Source organism: Denticeps clupeoides, chromosome 10 (genome assembly GCF_900700375.1).
Source record: "Denticeps clupeoides chromosome 10, fDenClu1.1, whole genome shotgun sequence".
NCBI lineage: Eukaryota > Metazoa > Chordata > Actinopteri > Clupeiformes > Denticipitidae > Denticeps > Denticeps clupeoides.
Genome location: NC_041716.1, coordinates 21580739 through 21605543, shown reverse-complemented (window position 1 = coordinate 21605543; position 24805 = coordinate 21580739). Strand labels below are relative to the sequence as shown.

General features: G+C 41.5%; 1 protein-coding gene across 3 annotated transcripts in view; it reads right to left on the bottom strand.

The window, feature by feature from the left end:
- Window positions 1–24805, bottom strand: part of plxna2 (plexin A2) — a 154872-nt gene that overhangs the window by 86036 nt on the left and 44031 nt on the right. The gene's annotated exons all lie outside the window — the stretch shown is intronic.

The window sequence follows — 24805 nt, the reverse complement described above, 5'->3', positions numbered from 1 at the left end:
TGGAGAGAGAGAGATACACTACAGCAATGAAAACCTGTTCATGCAAGAGCTTCACAACACTTTAAATATGTGCTTTTTTATATGGATAATAATAATAACAATTGCACAGTTCAACATATAATTAATGACATTAATGATGGTCCTAATTTGAAAGATAAAAAACAGGTCTGTGAGGAAATGAGTTAAGTGAGAGAGCAGTGAAATGAGCATCAGAGTCATGTAAATTGATAAATCAAGCATTACGAGGGTTGAGGGAGGAACACCGGTTCTGCACTGAATGCTGACCACTGAACATCAAAATCCACATAATTTCCATCACTTGCTCCTTACAACAGACAACAGCAGAGGAGCTAAAGGAAATCAATTGTTTTTTGTTTTTTTTCTGCTGCAGCTCTTAAAAGACCAATGGAGCCCAGAAACTTTCTCCATCATGAAAAGACTGTGCTCATTCAAACATTTGACCCGCTCCAGCAGATGCTGCGACATTACGTCATTACGACATTACATTCATCTTTTACCCATGACCCCGCCCCGCTGCATCACCCCGTTGGGTCAGGTCAAGGTCAGCTGTCTGTCATATGACCAACCGCCATTCAAGGCCAAGTCACACAGGGTAAGTTCCAATGCCGTGGTGGGACAGAGGATTAGCACAGTGCTAACAGATGGGCTATCTCCATGATGCAATTCTCAAAGCTATATATTTCCCTCAAGGTGTCCGTTCGAGGGAATTTGTTTTTTTTTTTTTTTACCAGTTCACCTGACTTAGTAACACAAAATCTGAAAGACTCATACACTGCATCTGAAAAGTATTCACAGTGCATAACTTTTTCAACATTTTGTTATGTTACAGCCTTATAGTTTTTCCCTCAAACAACACCCTATAATGAAAAATGTTTACTTGATGTTTTGGCAAATATATTAATTGAAATTAATTAAGAAAAATCAAATGTACTTAAGTATTCATTGCCATGACATTCAAAATTGAGTTCAAGTGCATCCTGTTTCCCCTGATCATCCTTGAGATGTTTCTGCATCTTGGATTATGTGAATTGGAGTCCTTTTATCCTTTCAGATGCCCGTTTTCTCACTCCCTGCTCCTGTACTGAGGGACTTTTGCTTCTTATGCTCTTTGTTGGATTTGTTTTTTTTCTGTTTTCCTGTCTGGCCTGTAACTCTCCTCTCTACCATTCACATTAATGGAATGCATTAGTGTGTGTGTGACCCAGCTGTCTCTCACATTAAGGAACCACACAGGCAGCGGCTCTCACTCACTCATCACCGCTCATAAACTCACTCACTAAATTTCAATGTGTGTGTGTGAGTAAGAGTGGGTTTGAATTAGCATAGAATTTGCTGAATAGATCCTGTATGAACATGTCTGCAGGCCTGCGATCAGCCAGCAGACACTGGCAAGGTGTGCATTAGGAACTTAATGGATCCTGCATGTGTATTGTGTTGACATGACGCATGTGTGTGTGTCTGCTCCAAGGTACTGTGTGTGCGTGTGTGTGTGTTTTTTGTGAGAGTGAGTGACTCAAAACCCTCCAATGACTCACTTTGTCTTTAAGCCCCTGGAAGACAAGCCAGACCTCCCACAGCCAGGCCTTACTTCGAGACAGAAATAAAGGGAATGATGGAGGAAGTGGATGAGGCTGACATGACCAGCAACTCAGGAACAATCTACTTCTAATTCCCAGAACTCCACCTTTCTTCAGGGTTTAAATGTTTAACTTAGATGAGTTACGTTTTTCCTATGTGTTTGTGTGTTTATGAAATAGCAAATGTCCCCTCACAGCACCTGGTCCTTACAGGGTTTTTTGATCAGTGAATGTACAGCAACCCTCTCGCAAAAACATCTGAAGTTGGACCAAGCTACCAGTGTATGTATTTATTTAACTTAAAGTACATGTTTTAAATGCTATCCAGTTAATGGCGTCTTCTACAATTTGACATTTGTTTTCACAATTAATATATTGTCTTATATGCATCTAACACACTGAATTGTCACCCCTGTATAGTGTATTTGATCAGATTCTTATCAAGAGCAAACACTGACCTGCACCCTGAAACCAGAATTCTTAAATAGGTGCAGTGACACAGGGTCATTTGAGGGTCCAATAAGAGATTCTCTGAATCTTTTGGTGATGTTATGCACTGTAGGTGATGAGATATGCAAAGCCTTTGTAATTTGACATTGAGGAACATTGTTTTGAAGTATTCCACACTCTTTCACAGATTGAAGACCCTCTGGCCATCTTTACTTCTGAGAGACTCTGCCTCTCTAAGACGTCCGTTTTATAACTAATCATGTTACAGACCTGATATCAGTTTCAACTTTCTTGTTTTTTTCTGGGATGTCAGAGAGGGTTATGAAAGGGTTAATCCATGAGCCCAAGGCGGGAAAGTGGACTGTCTGGGTGTGATGTCACACCTCAGAACCATGGACACTGTATTGATCCAAAAAAACGATTTGCTGGTATCTTGGGTGTGGCCACCACCAAGAAGGCAGTGCGGATTATTTGATATCCTGGACAGAGAGGAAAGGAAAATAATAAAGACTAATAAATAATCTGACAATAGAGATGCCACTGTCCAGCTAAATCCTCAGTCTCATTCTTCTAGATGGAAGCCATTTTACTCTTTTCCTTTACTGGTGTGATGCTGTTGCTGCTGTGGGAAGGTTTCATCTCCCGGCCAGTAATATTCCACTGTCGACTCCATGTCAGTCTTGCTTGTACATGGCTGTACTCTCACCCTTTTCCAAATCACTATCTGCATTCACCTGACACCAAAATAAAATGTTTAGCAGGCCCAGTATAAGAGACGCCAATGTGGAAATACATACATTCACACACACCCACACACACACTCAGTCCCCTAATATCAGCATATATCATATATACAATCCTGTGTGTGTGTGTGTGTGTGTGTATATACACACACACACATACACACACACACACATGAACTACAGACTCTATAGCGCCTTTCCTCAATAGAAAGTAATGTTCTTTCGTTGTTTCTTTTTTTTCTCATGAGTCCTTGCTGGACTAATTAAGATGATTACCTGGAGGCTGTTAATTTCTATATTTGACTCATCACTAGCGAGTTCCTTTACTTCCTTTTTTATTTTAATTGTTGTGAACACAGACACACGCTGAGTGTAATCCATATTCAAATACAGACATGACCCAAAATCTCTCAGTCTGCTGTTGTGGTGGGAACCGGGACTCCAGTTGTGATCTGCACTTAAACATGCAGCTCTTGTGTTTGTGTAAAGGCATGAGATTAGCAAATATCCTATTGCTGCTGCACACACTGTTCATTCTTCTTGTTGTACTGTACTCTTGGTTGTTCGTGTTAGTTGTGCCCAGAGCAGATTAACCGTTTCCATCTTCCTCTTCCACACCAGCCACCTCCCTCACCACATCCCTATACCTCATAGCCACTTTTTCCTCCTGCCTGATGGCCCCATCCTCAGAATCCTTCTCCCAACATACTAAGTGTCTCTCTTGAGTTCCTGTGACATCATAGCTGTGGAGCAGCTTCAGTAGCAGCTCATAGTACGTCACAAGAAGATCTGAAAAATCTGAAAAATCACAAGAAGATCTGAAAAATTCAATTGCAAAACGTGATACTGGTCAGTAGTTGCCAAGTGTCTCTCCTGTGTTCCTGTCCAAACCAACACAATCTCACCTATCTGACTTTGTCTCCAAAACAACCCACCATAACCGTTTCCCTAATCTACTCATTCAAGCGCCTATCTATCTGTCTTCCTTACCACTTCTTCAGTGTTGGTCTGACTATCTGGCAACTCTTTCCTGCTTCCCTGTGCCTGTCTTGCCTCCTCATTGTACTCCACCTTACAGTCTTCATTCTTCAATCTCCATCACTTGATCATTGGCTCTTCCTTCACTTCACTCTCTCCTGTGCCGCTGCACAGACAAAAGCTTCTAATTGCACCACAAATCACAGTTTATTGCTGGATTTGTTGATTGCTTCCTTTGCTATACAGAGGCATGTTTCTAAGCTGTCACACACACACAGGCGCATTCTGTATGAGCATCCAGAATAGAATGGTCAATGTGAATTGACCATCCTTGCAGGAGCACAAGAAGAACTGAAAACTCTTCTTTTCAATTGCAAAACTTGATACTGGCCAATAGCTGCTAAGCCGAGTCCAAATTGAAACATGTATAATGAGCTGCAGTGAATTGTGATCAAAATAACCCTAATTGGCACAAAAAATGCAAACCCCTCGTCCGGCACTATATTTAGCACTATAAAAACTGCTCCGGAACCAGCCTGATGGCTGGTGGCCAGGCAAAACAAGAATAAATAAGGCTTCAGGGATGGGATGGGATGGGATGGTGGAACTGAAGTGGCTTTCTTAAACCACAAGGCGGTTTTAGCCTGTTGGAACATAGAAAATAGGCAGAGCACAATAGCGCACAACACCCCTCGAGCCAACAACAACAAGTGAGTTGGGACAATGTAGTACACGTCATACATTTTAATGTCATACACTTTAATTAAAGACTTCCTCAGAGGTTACCATTCTTAATTTCAGTGATATTTTTAAAGCAAGACGTGCAACAACCGTACATCCTCCAACAACAACACAGCTGTGACTCATAATTCACATTAACATAATGACACCAACAGACACTACTATCGATCAAAAAAGAGGAAACTTTCACACAAGGTCTGCCCACCAATCACAGACAAGACAATAAGAGTTTCAGGTTTCAGTGCACACCAAGATTTTGAAGTGTACTGTATAAGTGTAAATATTAGACAGAGCAGACAGAAGTAAAAGGGAAGTTCAGGAGCACTCATAAAATATGAGCAAAAACTAAACACTAAACTAATTTTTGACAAACTCAGTTGATTGTTTTTAAATCAGATGACATCTAATGTACTTGTAGTAATTATGTAATTCTGTGGTTGTAATGTTGCCTTCATTTGCTGTCAGAAATTACATTATCACATGAATGGTTAAGATTAATAATGAGGAGACACAAAATTGTTCTGATACCCAAGTTGCCAAGATGTGATGTAGAAGCATGGTTCAAGGCAAAATATCAGTACTATTTGTGCTAATACTATTGTGTTGTATGTTACATGATATGTTACTCTAACAAAGTCTGTTTCCTTCACAGAATGTTACACAAAGTAAATGTAATGAAAGTGAATATAAGCGAATGTAACAATACTTTTTTCTCACTTTTGTAATTTGTTCATTAAAAAGTTGTCCAGTTGGCTGGTATGTATATATTTTGGGAATGCTGTCAGATGTGAATAAATGCAGGCTCACCTCTCCTCTCTGAAATGTGCTCATGGCATTTGAAGTAATGTAATAAAAATGTAAAGCAGCAACTGCATTTGGCCTGATTTTTCCCCTGAGAAAGTTGTCTATTAAACAAAAAGATGGTATCAAAGGCAATGCTGGGTTTTATTTATGTCACAGAGGAAGCAGAAAGGCTTCTTGATAACATAAAACAAATTTGGCTGCCTCCGAAGCCTCGACATGAAACAAACTCCACCACCATAATCCTCCAGGGGCGCTCGCTCCAGAAACAGCAGCTAGCATGTCTCGTATCACTTCATTACTCTGACACCCCATGTTTTCTTCATCAGGTCGGCATCAGTGGGCTCTTCAGTGACACATGCACGACCAGACAGCCTATTAGGGCCAATCGGGGAAGGGGGTATATGGGGGACAGGGAGGCTGATGGTAAAGCCTCATTTGTCTACAGCTGGGTGAAGAGATCAGAAATGGTTGAAGGGCTCCAGGACAGAAAGCAAGAAAGAAAGTGTGGAAAAAGAGAGACTGGGGGAATGAAAAAGGAAGAACTGCTAACAAGAGGTCTGAGGTACACACTTCACAGTATGGGAGAGGGGGAGCACATCCCATTAGAGTCGATAGGGGGCTAATGTCCCCGAGGAGCTTCTGTCTCCCCCTGTGCTAACTGTTTTTCTTTTTTTCTTTAATAAATCCCTGATCTCTCTGTTTTCTCTCAGGCACATTGGAAGGCTCTCCAGCTTTACCCAAACTTCACACAACTATATTAATTTTCATCGTCTTCCTCAGGGCCTTCCCGTTATCCATCTTCTTCCTGCCTGGATCCAGCTACCGAGACTACCATGACTCCAAAAATACCCTGCTCGTCTCTCTTCAATCTACCACGACCAACAGATGGCACAGCGAGGCCCAGTGAGGTGGAAGGGCTCTGGGGGTCTGAAGATGCCTTTGAGCTGAGGCTGCCACGAGGCCTCAATGGGACAGATCGCCCACCATCATCAAACTACAGCAAAGGTTCAGCATGTCTTTTAAGGCCCTGAGGGATTATTCAGCACATGTAAGGTGTAATACACTGCTAGTCTGTGTGTGTGCACATGTGAGAGCGTTCTGTCTGCACCGTCTTGGAAAAATAGCCAAACAACATTGGCTGAAAGAGAATAGATGCCAGGACCTGGTCTTTTCTTACACCTGTTAACATATGAGAGGCAGAACAAGACATTGTCCATACAATACTATACTCCTTCACAAACACTATCAATGTACAGTCATATTAAATTCTCCTTTACACACTACACAACAAACACACACCATAGTACATATTACAATGATAGGCAGAAGATGACAGAGTAATGCTGAGCGTAAGATGGAATGATGATTAATGTAATATGGAATGATAGCAAACATAACATGGAATGATGTGTAAGTAATACGGAATGATAGTGAACGTAATGGGGAAGGATAGTGAACATAATGCGAAAATATGGTAAACGTAAGACGGAATGATAGTGAATGTAAATCGGAATGTTAGCCTAACATAATATGGAATGATGGTGAACATATGACAAAATGATAGTGTACATAATACTGAATCATAGTGAACGAATTAAGGAATGATAGTAAACATAATATGGAATGATAGTGAACATAATATGGAATGATAGTGAACGTAGGATAGAACAATAGAAGTGAGCATTTAGATATTTTTTCTGCCTTTGACACACTTTGGGGCCATTAACATTGTGATGCTTTTATTGAAAAACTATCATAATGCCAGGTCACCACGGCAATGCTCCCAAGAGTGGAATACTATAGAGAGGGCTATAGATTGCTAGCTTGACCTCTCACAGCCAACTTCTGACACATTGCCCCCATCTGGCTTGATTTCCTTACATTTAACATTAATCCTAAAGAGAAATAAAAAGAGGATTCCTTAGGTCAGACTCCTTGCTTTAAACATGTATTGAATGTGTGTGGGGGCCATGGGATTTTTAACTGTTTCTATGATTATTCGAATGAGAATAGTGGGTTAAAGAGACTTCAGCCGCACAAACAGTGACACCCAATATTAACACCCCCACAAAATATTACATAAGCTCTGACTTAATTCATTACAATAGAAAACAACACATTTTCCTACCAGTCTCAACAGCAGTAGTTCTTATTTGACAGCAATGACATCAAAGCAGGCAGCACCCAAACAACTGCCTTGCTTGAAAACAGGTCATGTGACGTGGGATTTTAAATATCTTTTCAAACTTAACTAGAGTAAGTAAGTAAAATGTATTTATATATCACATATAATGCTCACAAGGTGCTTTACAGAAGAAAAATAGATGCAAATAATAAATCAAATGAAAAAAATGAAAAATAATAATTATTTACCCACAAGCCTGTCTACACAAGTTAATGGAATCCACTGTTGGAAAAAGTGCAATGCTTTAATCCAGCCTTAATTTTCTTCTGTGACAACTTCCTGGAAGTTCCTTAGATTGTGAGACTAACTCATGCACTGTGACTTTAATAGTTGGTACCTGCCTTTAATACTCTGAGACTGTGTGTGTGGTGATTCTCAGCTATTCTGTCCTTGAAATAAGCAGTAAATAAAGGTGTATATATGTATATAAAAACAATATTTTTTTCTCTAATAGTTCCTCATCAGTCCTCATCCTGTCAGCTCACAATAGGAGTATGCATAAGAACTTCACTCAACATGCTGCATGTGAGTGTGTGTGTTTTACTCTCTGAGGTTATTTTTGTATGTAATGACTTATTACTTACTCTAAAAGGCCAGTGTGACATCTATTTTATCAGTGCATCTGTCCTTTTAAACACACATTACTGCCCCATAAGGCAGGCTAATACACAGACAACAAAGCTCACAGTTTTAAATGTCAGCCTTGCATGTACTCACATACACACAAACATATACACACACACAGACACAGGCACAGGCACAGTATTGTAAGGCTATTAGATTACTCCCGCTTTACAAAACCAATACCCAAATGTAGGTAGCAGCATGCAGTCAGGTAGGTGAGTCAGATGCCTTAATAATGGACAGGTGAAGTTAGTGCATCAGTCCGCAGAAGCAAACAGCCGTTGCCAAGTTCTCAACTCTCCCCTCACCCAAGGGTGACAGAGCCATAAATTCAATTAAGGTCAATTTGCATTTGCCCAGAATCTGTGGCTCCTGTCAGTCAACAAGAACCTTCATCACTGGAGTAATATCACCCTAGCTGCTGGTGATGATGGAAAAGTATTACTGTTCCAGAACTACCCTGAAACCATTCATCGTGCCTGGTGCAACGTGTCCACTGAGCCATGGAAGCTTGATAAAAATTGTGTGTCATTTTGGAATTGACGAGTGCCAGAGGGATGCTGCATCCTGACCAGGCATGAACTTGCAGAGTGAGTGTTTCCCTGTTCCTCTCATCACCTTTTAAAATGTAGGTGAGCGACCGGGACCCTTGAGGGGAGGAATGATGGGATGTGCTGAATGAGCAATAGTAATTTTTCCCCCAGTCCCAGTATTACCCTCAGAGCCACACACCCCAGAGAGTAGATCATGTGTTGGTGATTTCATCGCCATGGGCAACATGCAAACAGCAGTGATGGATGGGTCAAAACACAACCCTGACATTATGACAACTCTCTTGGGTGAAGTGTGTGTGTGCATGTGTGGAGGCCAGCTGATGCAGGGCCACATAGTGACTGTGTTAGTGTGTACTTTACATTGTCGGTAGAACCAGACGTTATGTATGGTCTGTAACAGTAAATATATGGTCAGTGACCATATGTGTGTGTAAAGGCCTTTTTTCTGGTGATAGAATAGACATAGCACAGTTTTATGTGGGCAGTGGGTGGCCTAGCAGTTAAGGAAGTGGCCCCATAATCAGAATATTGCCAGTTCGAATCCCAGTCCGCCAAGGAGCCACTGAGCAAAGCACCGTCCCCACACACTGCTCCCCGGGTGCCTGTCATGGCTGCCCACTGCTCACCTAGGGTGAGGGGTTTAAAAGCAGAGAAGCAATTTCCTTCGGGATTAATGAAGTATGCAGCAGTGGTGGCCTAGCGGTTAAGGAAGCGGCCCTGTAATCAGAAGGTTGCCGGTTTGAATCCCGTAATACACTTGCCTATGAACCAAAAGACCCAGGTTCAAATCCTGCTTACTACCATTGTGTCCCTGAGCAAGACACTTAACCCTTAGTTGCTCCGGGGGGGGGGGACTGATTGTAAGTCGCTCTGGATAAGGGCGTCTGATAAATGCCGTAAATTTAAGACAGAAATATAAAAGTAACGAGAAAACAGTTTTACTGTGTTCACAGGTCTATCTTCAGGATCTATAAAAACAGATCAAAATAAGATAAGACTGTTATTTGACAATCTTGGAAAGAGGAACTTCTATTGCTATGTCAATTTGGTACAGGTTGAAATAATTCAAACAAAAAATACCCCTTTTAAACAAAGTTTTAAAAAGGGAGGAGCACTTATGATGGACTTCCACTATGATGGACCACTAAAAACACTAATATCTATATCTGTAGTGGGCGGAGACCACAGCGGTTCAGACACTCGCCTGGTTCATATGTAGACCAGGACTATTAGGGCATTAGTGCCGGTCAGCGCCTACATGGAAGAGGATGGATGTCTCTGTCTGCTAGGGGGAGGGTTCCAGGTTCAACATCACTGACCTCAGCTGTCAGCTGCCATCATCCCTTAGTAAAAAAAGGGAGATAGAGGAGCTGGGTAGGGGGTCTGAGTGTGTCTGTTTACCTAGAAAATTGATGTTCTGACAGCTTTCTGTCCTATATACAGAAACCTTTCACAAATCAGTCAGATTTCAGTCAGATTGTCTTTAAGGAAAATGTGGGATCTGTCATGAAATCTGATGTTTTGCTCTTAAAGTGCTCCTTGAAGAAGAAAATGTCAGTAACTGTGTTATGAATGTGTTGTATTTGTGTGTAATATATGACAGAAGAACAGTTCAGAAAAAGGTAGTGCAGTCATGTTTATGAAGAACCCTTAATTCTTCCAAACGTTCACATCCCTTCAAACCGCAGACTCTGTCCGGACTGCTGGCTGTTTGCTAACTGCTGTCCAGATTCCTCAGCTCAAGCTCCGGTTTCCTGTAAGGAGACGACTAGCCTTTCTCTTTCTGGCACAGCCTCTGTTTCTCTTTTTTAACTCTCTCCCTTACTTTTTAGTTTACTTTACTTTTTAAGCCCCAGCTCCCTCTTTTAGTTGAAAAGTGTCCATTTTAACATTTACTCTCACTGTAACAGCTCAAATAAGAGCATGAACACAAGACAGCGCCCCACGGCAGTGGTTTGCGTCTTTCTTTCTGCTGTTACACAGTGAGGACATTTTTGTCTGGACTGGCGGACATCCAAGAGGGGCTTGTGGGTGGAAAGTGGGTTTCCCCTCCACATTTCCTCAGACCACTGTTATCCCCCAGTCTTTGTTCATGCACAATAATGGGCTGAATAACCATGTCCATTTGTTGCATGAGGGGGAGGACGAGGTGTCATCTATCGGTCCCCTGACCATGATAGCTATGGCTTTGCACAGACTCCCCGTGTCTCTGAGGCCTTCTTTAGCGAGAAGGAAAAGTTTATTTGGTAAAGAGACATAGGGATTTGTACTTTCACAAACTGGAGTACCCACTTTTTTTTTACATGAGATGAGGTGAACAAACAGTTTGTTTAATTTACACAGAAAATACAGGAGGGGACTGTTTAGACTGACACCATGTGACAAAGAAAAAGCGAGAAGCAGCAGACAAAATGAAAGGGGGTGGAACACACAGCTGCTCAGTCACCGGCTGTGTTTGAGATGTGGGTGGCACTGACATAGACCGGCTGGCTCTCATTGGCTATTTATCAATGTAGAGCAGGGACCACAGCCGTCCTGTACCTTTAAACTCCAGTGACATTGTAACAGAAAACATAACAGGACGTTTGAAGACTGAACCATGACTGACTGTTGACAGTGTTTATATAAGACCAACACTGGGGTTAGATGTAAACATAATCAGCTCTCGCCATTATTGCTCCCTGTCCTGATGGTGCTAAGATCCTGTAATGTGCCGTCACTTGTCACCAATAGCGACAGCGTAGCGATGGCTGTCTGCTGGATCCCAGCAGGAAGTGAGCAGCAGGGGGGGGTGGGGGAAAGAAGCCAAGCAGAGCAGTCAGCTCTGTATGTAATGGCTTACTTCAAGTGCACACACATTTACGCACACAATAAAACACACACACACACACACACACACACACACACACACGCAGGCCCCAGGATGAGAAACTACTTTCAGGTCAGGTTAAAAACCAAGACCCTGCCCCCCCACTGCCTTTCCTTTCTTTTCTGTTCTTTTCCTCTCCATCTCTCATGGCACTTTGTCATGGCTGAGTCATGCTGAGATGCAGTGAGTGCAACTTTACTCATCTTGACGGCTTTAAGGAACAAAAGGAACCTGTCAAGCTGAGATAACCGTCAGAAGGCCAGGTGGCAGAGAGACACTCGACTGTCCTGCATTTCGTCTACTCACTCACACATACTACCTCAAATAACTTACACACACTCAAACATTTACTTTTACACAACAACACACATCACAGACACAACAAGACCAATAACAACATACACAGGCAGCAGAAAATGTGATGGGCCACAGGTAGAAACTGCCAGCCGGATCTCAGGCAGGACCACAGCAGACAAAGTGACAATGCATGTGTGTGTGAGGGGTTACGGGTCCTCAATCAATCACCACAGGAAAATCTATCACCTTCCCTTTAATTCCCTGTGACAAATTGACCCCTGACCCAAAGACGGGGCTATTACTATTCATGGTTGTAAAATTAAGAACACCATTCCTCCAACACACACATACACAGTTTGTTTAATGGCATGCTTTGTTTATTAAACACACTCTTGTCTGAAACCCAATCCACCCCATATGAACCAATCAAGAATATTTTAATATAAATTTGAATACAAGTTTATGTAAATCCTGCAGACGATTCACGTTACTCTAGCAAACAAGCCCCATGCTTAGTAGCACCAGTTTGAAAAAATAACCCATAGTGCAATAGAACACATGGCACACACACACCCTCAAACAAACCAATCCGCACGACACAGATGGGCAACTGGACACTGAAGCCTGCAATTGTGGTCAGAGGACGCAGTTTAGCAGAGCTGAATAAAGACATGCTTATAAATAGAATAAAGACCAGAAGAAATTATTTCTAACATCTCTTTAGCACCACCTAGCAAGAGCGGCATATGAACTTTCATGCTCAAAATGAATGTTGCAACAGACCCAGCAATAATGATTTTCTTTAATAAAAGCCGGAGTGTGAGGGATTTCCCTAGCAAAACTATTTATCTAAGTGCGGTGCGTAACTAACCTAAATTGCAAGCATAACTAAGCCTTCTGGGTTATTTCTTCTTGGCAGACAGTATAGCAGGACCACAGCACTGGCTAAAACCAACATATCTCAGCGCTGAGAACACTTCCTATGTCCCTTTCAAAAAGGAAAACTGGCGCTACGAGGACTGAGGTGGGTGAAAACAGTGCAGTTAAGTAAAGAAGGAAATCAAACTGAGCTGCTAATAATAAAATCTAAATTGAATAATGTGTGAAGCAATTTTTTCACTAAAAAGACTAATATCCTGAATATTTAAAGTAAACATTTTAACAATAATCAACCTGCCTCAATGCAATGTGGGCTTTTGTAAAGCAGACATGTGGCCAAGGGAAGAATCATTTACATCTGCTGAAACGGTTTTATTCAGACTGTATCTGCTATGATTTCAACTCTTTTACACAACCATGCACCAAGCTTGTGCATACCAAGCTCTGAACACAGGACAGGGAGACATTCAGCACCCAGTCCAGAGTTATGGAGAACTGAGAGGAGATAAGAGGGATGATAACTATATTAAATTAACTTATTTAATTACATAATTCTAAATAGGATGGTAGTAGCCTAGTGGGTAACTCCACAAACACCTTAAACCCCAGTGTGTCCTGGGTGACCCAGGGGCCTCCTGCCGGCAGGATATGCCCGAAACACCTCCCCAGGGAGGCGTCCAGGACGCATCCTGACCAGATGCCCAAACGACCGGGATTCGAACCGGCAACCTTCAGATTATGGGGCTGCATCCTTAAACGCTAGGCCACCACTGCCCATAAGAGAATCATAAGATCAAAGTGTGTGGTTGGGAGCGTCTTATCAGAGCGTCTTAAAATCAGAAGTTACAGAGAGTCTCACTGGAGCAACTTAGGCTTAAGTCTTGCTCAGGGACACAATGGTAGTAGGTGGGGTTTGAATCTGGGTCTTGTGGTTTCTTACTAACTAGGCTTGACAGGAGAATGGTGGCTAAGCTATCATCCCTGCTGAAAAACATCTCCCACCCCATGCAGGAGACCCTGACAGAACTGAGCAGCTTCTTCGGTTGCAGGCTGCGTCCAATGTGGGACGGAAAGATTCAGAAGGTCTTTCCTGCCAACCGCTGTCAGGCTCTACAACAGCTGACCACTCAAACACACACACACACATCCAGCACCATCTCCATTTTTCTTAAGTGCAATATGTGTATATCTATATGTAAAATTCTCACAAATATATATTTTATACTTATGTATATAGTGACATTTTTATTTAGCTATTCTAGGACTATTTGTTTGCTTATTTGTACACATTTATATTATATTATATGAACATTTATATTATACAGTCGACATAGTGTCTGTGCTATTGTCTTTTGCTGCTCTTATATTGTACTGTCCACTTCCTGCCTTGACAATGTAAGTTTCCCACTTGTGGGAGTAATAAAGGATCATCATATCTTATCTTATCTTACTACCATCCTGTAAGGTAAATTAATATCACGTAATGAAAAATATGTTTCTGAAAGCAATTGGGATGCTTGCTGTCATGCTGGTTTGACATGGAGAGGCAGTTGAGCTGGAATGATGGCTGGACATGATGATGAAGAAGGACGCATACGCACCACGTCACAAAACACTTAACAATGACCTGACGGCGAAAAGACACGAACAGGGCAGCTTTATACAATCAGACACAGGTGAACACGATCAGGAAACATTACACAGGATGAACATGAAAAATGAATTGGGAAGCATGCATTGCGATGAATGAACACACAGTCCCTGCAACCTGCTACTCCCTGCTGGTGAGCTGGATAGATGGATTCCTTCCTACTTTTATATAAATCAGGCTAATTAGCCTGTAAGTAGGTGGTAAATGTCAGAGTCCCTCTGGCTATAGCATTCACACAGATGTGGCTGGAAGCTATTACCAGAGAGATGGTTTAGCAGTTTTTAAAGACACCTTTTATTTCCTTCACTGTCATTCACTAGCTGTATCCTTAAAGTCCTGCAGATAACTTCACCTTCACAGCACAGACAGAAGAACAATATACAAAATGTAGCACAGCTACTTTCTTTCTTAATACACTTTAACATCTTGCTTGTGTCTAAAGTTCAATGAAAATCCTGATAATATGTATGTAAGAATTATTTGAATTAAGGTCCTGATAATATATATGCAAGTTAGTCCTCAGATCACATTTGTCATGTCCATTATTGCCCCCAGGGACAAAGGGTATAAGTAAACAAAACAGGGAAATGGAGGAAAGAGGGAATAGACTGATGCTGTGCAGTACATGGGTGTGTAACGTTTTGTCTCATTTTCCTGAATGAGGAAGTAGGGTATATGAGAGAGATTTAACTTTGTAAGAAGCATTGTTACAATACTGAACAATCACCAAATGCATATGCATATTAAAGTCTTTAAAATTGTGTAAATTGTTCATACATATGTGGGACTTGCTGACCCATTATCAATGTAAAACTGTGGAGAATAGAGTAAAAAAACTCTCTCTCTACAAAAAAAAGCACTGTATTCAAACCACTTCAACTTGATGTTACCTGGCAGAAAGAGGCATTGCACAATACAGGTTAAAAGGATGAACAGTTTCTAATTTATTAACACCAGTACATTATTATTGCAGTTACATGTAAATATTGTATGTAAAAAAGGTATCAATGTTACAGAGAAAACCAAAATGAAAGACAGGAGGAAAAGATAAAAAAAAGACAGAAAAGCCTGAACCAAGCTTCAGAGACATTACCTGATCCAGGAGAAAAGACTCAAGAGAGAGAAGACTCAAGAACTGGAAGGACCAGTTCCGATGGAAAAGAAGCTGAGAGAAAAAAAAGCCCCTGCTACCACACGAGAACATCCTTTATACATTTGACCGACAGGAAGTTGTCACTGACCAATCAGAATTTGTTGTTTCTGTCGTCAGGCCCTCAGAGTCTCCCGTCTGGGGCAGACATAGAGAGCAGGCGATCTCAAAAAACATGGCTGGCACTTCACACCTTTTATTTACCAAATGGTCACAAGAACAAACAACAGGAGGCCGACCCCCACGGACCATCACCACCAAATTGTCACAAGAACAAAGAGGCGTTTGCCTCTCCACAACGCAAAGTTGCAGAAGTACCGTGGTCCTGCAGAACGCCCCATCTTACATCAACAACAATTATTTATTTATTTTGGTGTCTCTGGCCCTGAAGCGAATTATTTCAGAGCCAAGATTATCTCAAAGCCAAGAAAATATAGTATATAATTTTAAAACATCTGGAACTTATTGATTAATTACATTTCTGCCAAACAACATAGAAATGAAATAAAATACAATAACATAAACAATCCATATCAATACAACACACACACAAACACACATATTACACACCTCACAGACTGCCAGTGTTATAACAGGATGCACTAGTTATGTGTCCATGAAAGTCAAAATGTCACAGGACATTTAAGGTCTCCTGACTGTCAGAAGACCTACAGAAACATTGGCTGCCATTTAGCGACACCCAGTAAAACCAGTAAACACAGAGTCATAAAACACACACGCACTACACACACAACAGGCAGGAATCACACATTAAAGGTTTGTCGCATCTCAGTTCCCAAGGCCCCGCGGCGACCCCTGACCCCATGCCTGTCTGCTTTTTTACAGTCTTTATAAACTTGCTGCACACTTAATCCTCTGCCCAAAAACCAAATGGGACAATTCACATGGTCCCACTCTGAGATGAATAAACTGTATTCAGAGGTCCCAGCCGTGCAGGGGTCTGTCCACGGCCATATGTTTCACCCTCCTGGTTCACATCAAGAGCAGCGGTGCATAATAGAGACCAGAGGGAGCCTTTAAAAGCCATTAATTGCAAAGATCCATGTCGTTTCAATATTCAAGCCGGGGCTCAGGCGGGATTTACACAGACTCCTCCAAACATGATTACTGAGTATATAAGTTCACTTTATCAGCTCATGCTGCTAATACTGTGTGAGTTTAGCATGTGTCCTTATCACGGTCTGATAATAGTGGATCTACAGACACTACCCTAATCCATTCGTGGCCAGATCAAGATCGTGGCAGGTTAACAAGGACTCTGAAGCCCAAGGGGGTAAACGTCACTCTTTCACAATGCACTACTTCCCCATTGGGCAGATCTGGACAGGCCTGGCACCTTCCAGAACCAATTAGGGTTGTGCCAGCCCTGGCTTCAAATGTGGCACAGAGCTACAGCCTTTTAGGGAGAGGAGACCCAAATCAAAAGCAGATTCCCGAAGACAACCACACACAGAGTCCAGGCTTTGCATGTTAAAGCATACCCATGGGAGGAGACAGAAACATCAGTGTAATGAGAAACAAAAATGAAAGAGAAGGTGGGGGGAAAAGGAAAAGAGGGAGCCCATTAAAAAGTTAATGGTCCAGTAGGCCAAACCACAACTCTCCTTTGTCTATTTTTACAAAACTTTTTTTTCACCTCTCTGCTTTGATCTTCTTATTCTTCAGCCTTCTGATTAGCCAGGTATGGTCCTTCATTTTGATACTAAGGGCATACATTCCACAAGTTGGAAGGGTCAAACTGACTCAGCATTCAATCCTGAAAAGAATGTCTAATCTTCTGCTGCAACCCAGAGCCTTATATGGGATTGTGTCCGAGCTCAGCAGGATAACAAAGAGAGAAAGACGGCAAGAGCAGAGACAGAAGAAGCTGTTATTATATCACTATAGCACTTCCTTTCTGGCAGATGGGCATGATGGTCATGTTCTCTGAAAGAGGAAATCATTGACGCCTAAAAGGAAAAACAGCTTCCTCACCATCCGACAATCTAACAATAGTGCCGGGGGAGGGGGTTCAGTCTCCAGTGTGAATCACACAAGCCGCACTGCCATTGTTTATTAGTCAGACTCTATAGCTGTATTAGTCTGCAGAGGCGGCACACTTTACCACAGAACTCAACATACTTACATAACATGACTTCATGATTATGCCAACCAAATACAGATGATGTGCACTATAGCCTTTGAAGAATGATGCACGGTGCACAAATCGCCTCTTAAACTGAGAAAAAAATCCATGTAACAAACATGTAACAAATGTGTTTTGTCTTTGTAAATTTGTTTATCATCATTAATAAAATGCTTAAGATTTGGCTCCACTAGTTGTAGAAATTCCAGTTTACATCATTTTAGTTGGTTGAAATTCCGCAGTAGCAGCCCGCAACTTCCCCAGGTCCTAGTGCTCAGCTGTGAAATCATTTGAATAATTTTGGTAAGAAGTTAGGGAGGAGGCATTATTATGATTTATAATTAAAAATAAAAATGTCAAGCTGTGTAACGTGGTGCTCTCTTTCTCTTTCTCTCTTTCTGGATCACCCACCTGTAAAAAACATTTAAAACTACTGTGCAACAGCTTTAACATGAATGCTACTGACCTGAACACAAGCACAAGAGGGAAGTAGACTTGTAATTGATCAGGTGAGCGGAGTGCAGAAAAGTGGTGGGGTGCATGATGGTTAATCTAATAAGCACCACTCTACTCAGCATGTCTCTTTGAATGGGACATCAGTTCGCAGAAAGGGCAACCCAAACATCAGATAGATCACATTACTGAGGTGAAAGCCAGAGAGCCAGGAATGTCATCTGATGCTCAGACCTTTTAACACTACTGGCCTCCATCAAAAACAGCTTACCTGCCCTGAGGAGCTCTAATGCTGACCACACAGTCCCCCAGGGCCTGTGATAAAGGGCAGCAGTTTGGCGATGCCATGTTTGGTGGCGAATTTTTTTTTTGCAAATCAAATATTTATTATGTAGAAGTATTTGGATACACATAAAAATAAAATCTATATTTATTTTACTGATAGACCTGTTGAGAAATCTTATGCACTGATATCTGTTTAAATATATTAACCAATAGAATAACATCAGTATTCACATGTGCAAGAATCTTAAACACAAAGGAAAACGGCGCAGGGGGTCAAAAATAGGAGAAAAGAGTGAGAACAAAAACAAACCCGCAGGCGTGTGGCAATCGCAGGGTCCACATAAAATGTCGCAGCCTTGATGGGCTGCTCAACAAGACCTTTATACCCACCCTGCTGTCATGCAGATTGGTGCCAGGTGCGTCTCCAGCTGCACCCAGTCGTGACAATTGGATATGAAAGGCTCAATTATTATGTTGTTTAACATTTGGGGCAGTGGTGGCCTAGCGGTTACGGAAGCGGCCCTGTAATCAGAAGGTTGCAGGTTCGAATGCCGATCTGCCAAGGTGCCACTGAGGTGCTACTGACAAAGCACCGTCCCCACACACTGCTGCCCGGGCGCCTGTCATGGCTGCCCACTGCTCACTAAGGGTGATGGGTTAAACGCAGAGGACAAATTTCACTGTGTGCACTGTGTTCTGTGCTGCTGTCTATCACAAGTGACAATATATTCACTTTTTCACATCACTTAACAATTGTATGTAGAACAATTGTTTCGTTAACAATTGTATGTAGAATGATTTATGAAAATGAATTTGAGAACATGACATTTAGGAGAGTTGGGAATAATGTTGCTGTTTTTTTTTTTTTAAATGTGCCTTTTTAAATTATAATTCACATGAACATGACACCTGGAAGTCTGAGCAAGCCATAAAGCACAGATAATCACATTCAAGTTTGCCTTTTACTCCTCAACCAGGCTTTTGAATGAATGTTGTGAATTCTCAATAGATAAAATAATATGGATATTTTCATTGGAACTATATAAAAAACTGTTTTGGGGCAGTTTGTGTATCCTGAGAGAACAGGAATGTAAAGAGCATATTGTCCACAGACAGGCAGTGTACCCATCACTCACCAAGGTGGTTTACCTGCCCTTTAGTGTGGATGTTTGCCTTCCTGTGACACGTGAAAACAAAAAAACAAATGAAGGGTCAGGATCTCCCAGTTAGTGCCTGGGGGTAGAACCCCCCCCCCGAGACAGCAGCTGCTTTCTCCACAGCCAAATTACATGTGCCATATGCTGTGGAGGATGTCACACATGAGCTGAACCTTATGGACCTCAGGCCTCAGACGAGCAGCCAAAGAATCAATACAAGAAAGTTGACCTTCAATGTTATTTTGACATTATTCCGTCTGAAGAAAGGAAGAAGGTTTGATACTGGTGCTGCTAGGTGACAGGTTAGGTCACCATGACTTCATTCCAGTGATCCCAGATTATGCAAGCATGTCTTGTTGGCAGTGAACATGATACTGCATTGCTGGACTCTTACAAGATAATTAATAGTCTAGTTAATGTCATGATCCAGTCCGAAAGGGGTTTCACTGTTGTCGTGTGTAATGTTCCCTAATCATTTTCACCTATGTCGAATGTATAAAGCTGCCCTGTTCGTTTCTGTTCACGGTCAGGTCTTATGTTACATGTTCGCCAATGTCTTGGATGTTTCCCCTGTCCTGTTCTTCACCCATTAAAACCCAGTTTCCTGATGTCATGCAAATTCTTCCTCATCACCTATTCTCATCATCTCCTTTCACCTGCCTCGTCATGCCACCATGGTTGTGACAGTTAATTTATGTTGTAATAATGGCTATTAAGAGAAGAATCATAAGAACCCCACAGACCTTTGTTTGTCTCTTTACCAGAATCTTGCCATTTAATGTATGGAATATCTCGGTTCTCTGAGGTCATCAGATTCCACTCCACTCCATAGGGCAGCCTTACATGAAAGACACAAGAGAGTAGGACAGAGATGGAGCTGGCATTGCAACTTCTAGCCTGGCTTGGGGTAAATGCTATTACCCGCCATTTGAAACATCATTACAGGCTATTAGGGCTGCATCAGAATTCATTAGGGTCATATCTCCCTGTATACTCCCTGGTGTTTCAGTCCCAGGAGAAATAAAGACGTAGGAAATCTGAAGCAGGCTGAAAATTCCCAATCGTTGATGCCAACTGGACACTTTACCACTCTTGGGGCCTGAACAGCACAAGTTATTTAGTAATGTGTCAGGGGTGTGTGAGGGCAGCCAACTGCTAACTGTATCACTGAACTAATAAGTATAAACTGATCTCTAATGAATGATGCATTCAGATTACTATCAATCCTTTCCTGACTGTTTAGATATTTCGAATGCTGGAAAAAAACAATTTCCAGTGTAATTAAGAAGGCACTGACTATAATACATTTTATGGAGAACTAGGATCTGCAGCTGCCTTAGAGAGAACTGAACAGGTTCTGTAAAACAAACACATTAGTAGTTTAGGTTTTGACGGTTTTGGGTCTTGAATGCTGAGGGATTGTAAAGGATTTTAGGGTTAACATCACAGTTTGAAAGACAACCAACAACAATCCCTTATAGGCAGAACATTTATTAGTTTGAGCTAAATAGAAATATGTAATGTAACAAAATTCAATGTGAAAGAGAAATGATTGTCATTTTAAAACACTGCAGCACAGCACACGGTGCACACAACGAAATGTGTCTTCTTTTAACCCATCACCCTTGGTGAGCACTGGGGAGCAGTGTGTGAGGATGGTGCTTTGCTCAGTGGCACCTTGGCGGATCAGGATTCGAATCGACAACCTTATGATTATGGGGCTGCTTCCTTAAACGCTAGGCCACCACTGCCCCAATTTACTTGTATTACGCACAGACAATATGATGGTGTCAGCTGAGTGCATTTTGAAGCACCTCGTGCACACACACCTGCACCATGAATGAACTGTGTAATAACCGTGCTCTGCAAAGTAAATTTATATATGGTCCGGCACTCGGCCAACTGTCCACTCTAGCGGATGGTGCAAATCACATCACCACCTCTTCTCTCCACCTCCCTACATGTCTCTGCCTCCTACATGTTGCAACGTTTAGCATGAAGTTTGTTTTTCATCAAGGCCACTGGAACACTTGATTCTTGAGGCTGCAACCTGAGGTTAAAGGACAGAGAGAAATCACCCAAATACAGCACTGTTTCCATGGAAATTGATCAATAAGGGAAAAGCCATGACTGATAAGAATTCCAATGAATTTCAAAAGGTCCCCCTGTAGCAAAATTGGCTCGAACAGAGATAAGCATAGAGCAAGAAATTCTACTATTACTACGTTCCAAACAGATCCATGCTTCAGGAAAAAAAATAATAGATTTCATAGATTTTTCACTCTCTGCACAGTTCATAATATTACATAGGAACAGATCATTATCATGTGAAGAAAAGTGGAAGGGAAAATGACAATGGTAGGAATTTCACATTATCCTTCCGAGTGTTTAATCTTCTATATACTAAAAAAACATGGAATACGGGAACCACGGTAAGTGTAATGTGGTTCACCAAGCCTAATGTCATTATGCTCAACATCAGGGAAAAACCGCACCAAGAGGCAATTACTTTCAGACATTTGGAACCGGAGCCTGGCCCAACAGAATTCAGCCTGCTGCAGTCACACAAGTGTAAAAAACAGGACCTAGTGAGCACTTTATTGCCCAAAAAGGCAGTGGTGCTTCCTGATAATAATAATAACTTCTAGTGGTATTACACCAACATATAATCAGCCAGATAATGTTGAAAACCTCAATGCTTCAAACTGGGACTAAATAGGCATGATTATCATATTCCATGAAACACAAACTTAATATTAGCATTAAATACATGTATGTATGTATGTATGTATGTATGTATATATGTATGTAAGTAAGTACATGGTATAACAATTTTGTAAGTACCATGTATATCGATATTGTAGATACACTGATGCATAACCATATAGTAAGACAACACATGTTAAATGTAAATGCAGTTTTCAATATGGTTAGGAGATCCCGGCCCTATAGACACCCTTTCAAATAGCAGGATGTTTCATAAGGAAGACAGGAAGTCTACCTGAAGCCTGAAGCTCTTCCCTTCAAAGGGAGCAGCTAATGAGAGGAGCATGGCTCCCACTGAAGCCTGTTATGCCATTTGAATAATGCAAAGCTACACCATCGCCAGCTGCAGAACAGGGCAGAATATTCTGAATTAGAAAAAATATGCGCCTATATAAACAGGCAAAGCATATTCATAAGCCACATGATGGTCCCATAGGAGTTACCACATTAGCACAAAAGTGACAAAATCTGAATATGAACTATCAGCAGTAGTAGCCTAGTGGGTAAGACACTCATATATGAACCAGAAGATGACAAAGTCACAGGTTCAAACACCACTTACCACCATTGTGTCCCTGAGCAAGACACTTAACCCTGAGTGTCTCCAGTGGGACTGTCCCTGTCACTACTGAAGTAAAGCTGAGCTTTTTATGGATAAAATCTATACCATGCTGTGATTAGAGCAGTTCCATCCCACATCTTCAATAAATATCCCTTTAGCTTAGAGCCTGTGCTGTTAGTCAAAGTGAAACAAAAAAACATTTCTGACACAAAAAAAATTCATAGACAGTGTCATTTAGAGCCACGACTATGAGGGACAAAACAAAAATATAGCTGCATACATCGAATACAGTACTCATTTAAACTTTCAGCACTCATCTGATTCATCTGCTACCCCTCCTCTGTTGCAGCTCATGCAGAGAGCTGCTTCTCAGGGAGACCAACCTGTCTTCTTTATAGCTTATTCTAAGGGGGTATCCACTGCAACGCCATTAAAGATCACATGGGCATCTGAACCAGGCCAACCAGTTCGGTTGGCTGCGTGTTTGGATGGCATCTAAGAAACGCTGCATGCAGCATTCTCTTGGCATCAATTTCTGCTCATGAGCTGACAAGCTGACAAGCGTTAAACAGCAACCAACGTTAAACAGCGTTAAGAGCACGTCAGTCAAACGCCCATCAAATGAAGCAAAAACACATCCTTTGTACGAGAATTTGTTTTCTTGATTTTTTGTGTATAGTTTGTATAGGCAAAAAATTAAACAATCCAAATGATCTCACTTCCTGTTGGGCAGAACATTTAAGATGCACATGCATATTAAATATGGTGGTGAGTTGAAAGAGAGAATAAGGCATGAGAGCAGTTGGTTAACTCAGCTGGAGTTAACCAACATGTAACAGGACCTACTCACGAAGGTGGTCACACGCTCGATCTTGTGTTGACCTTCTATTTAAATATAGAAGATATAGTTACTCTTCCGCAATCTGAAATGGTCTCAGATCATTTCCTCATCGCTTTTAAAATATGTCTCAGACACAACAAACTCAATCCCCCACGTTATAGAGACAAACGGACAATTACATCAAGTACGGCACAGAGGTTTATTAACCAGATTTATCAACGCTGATAAACTCACCGTCAGACCCCGCTGAACTTGACCAAGCGACCAAATGTCTAGAATCACCACTGCGTAGTACGTTAGATATAGTCGCTCCCCTCAAAAGGAAGATAGTAAGAGATAAAAACTTAATTCCTTGGTATAATGATCACACGCGCTCGCTTGACCGCCCGGAAATTAGAACGCAAATGGCGTCAAAGTAAATTAAACATATTCCGAATAGCTTGGAAGGAGAGCCTACTTAACTATAAGAAGGCTCTTAGCGCGGCTCGATCAACATATCTGTCCTCGTTAATAGACAAAAACAAAAATAATCCCGGATTCCTGTTTAAAACTATAGCCAAACTAACCAGGAATAAGACAGAAATGGATGCGACCACTCAATATCATCATAGTAGCGATGATTTTATGAATTTCTTTAATACTAAAATTGTCGCAAATAGAGAGAAGATTAAAAGCACAACAAATAGCTCCGCCGATATTTCCATGGAAAATAATGTTCTAATAGACCACCGATTAGAACGATTCAACCCTATTAAAGAGCATGAATTAATCAAATTAATCTCGTCATCAAATCAATGTACTTGCGCTTTGGATCCGATTCCAACAAGGCTCCTTAAGCAAATAGCACCCAATGTTATAAATTCTATCCTCAAAATTGTTAACTCGTCGCTTAGCACTGGCCACGTACCAAGTTCGTTCAAGGTAGCAGTCATTAGACCCCTGATTATGCGCTGAGCGCATACCTAGACTGTAACAACATCCATGAAGTATATCAATCAGGATTTAGACCTCATCATAGCACTGAGACAGCGCTGGTTAAAGTGGTTAATGACCTGCTGTTGGCCTCTGATCA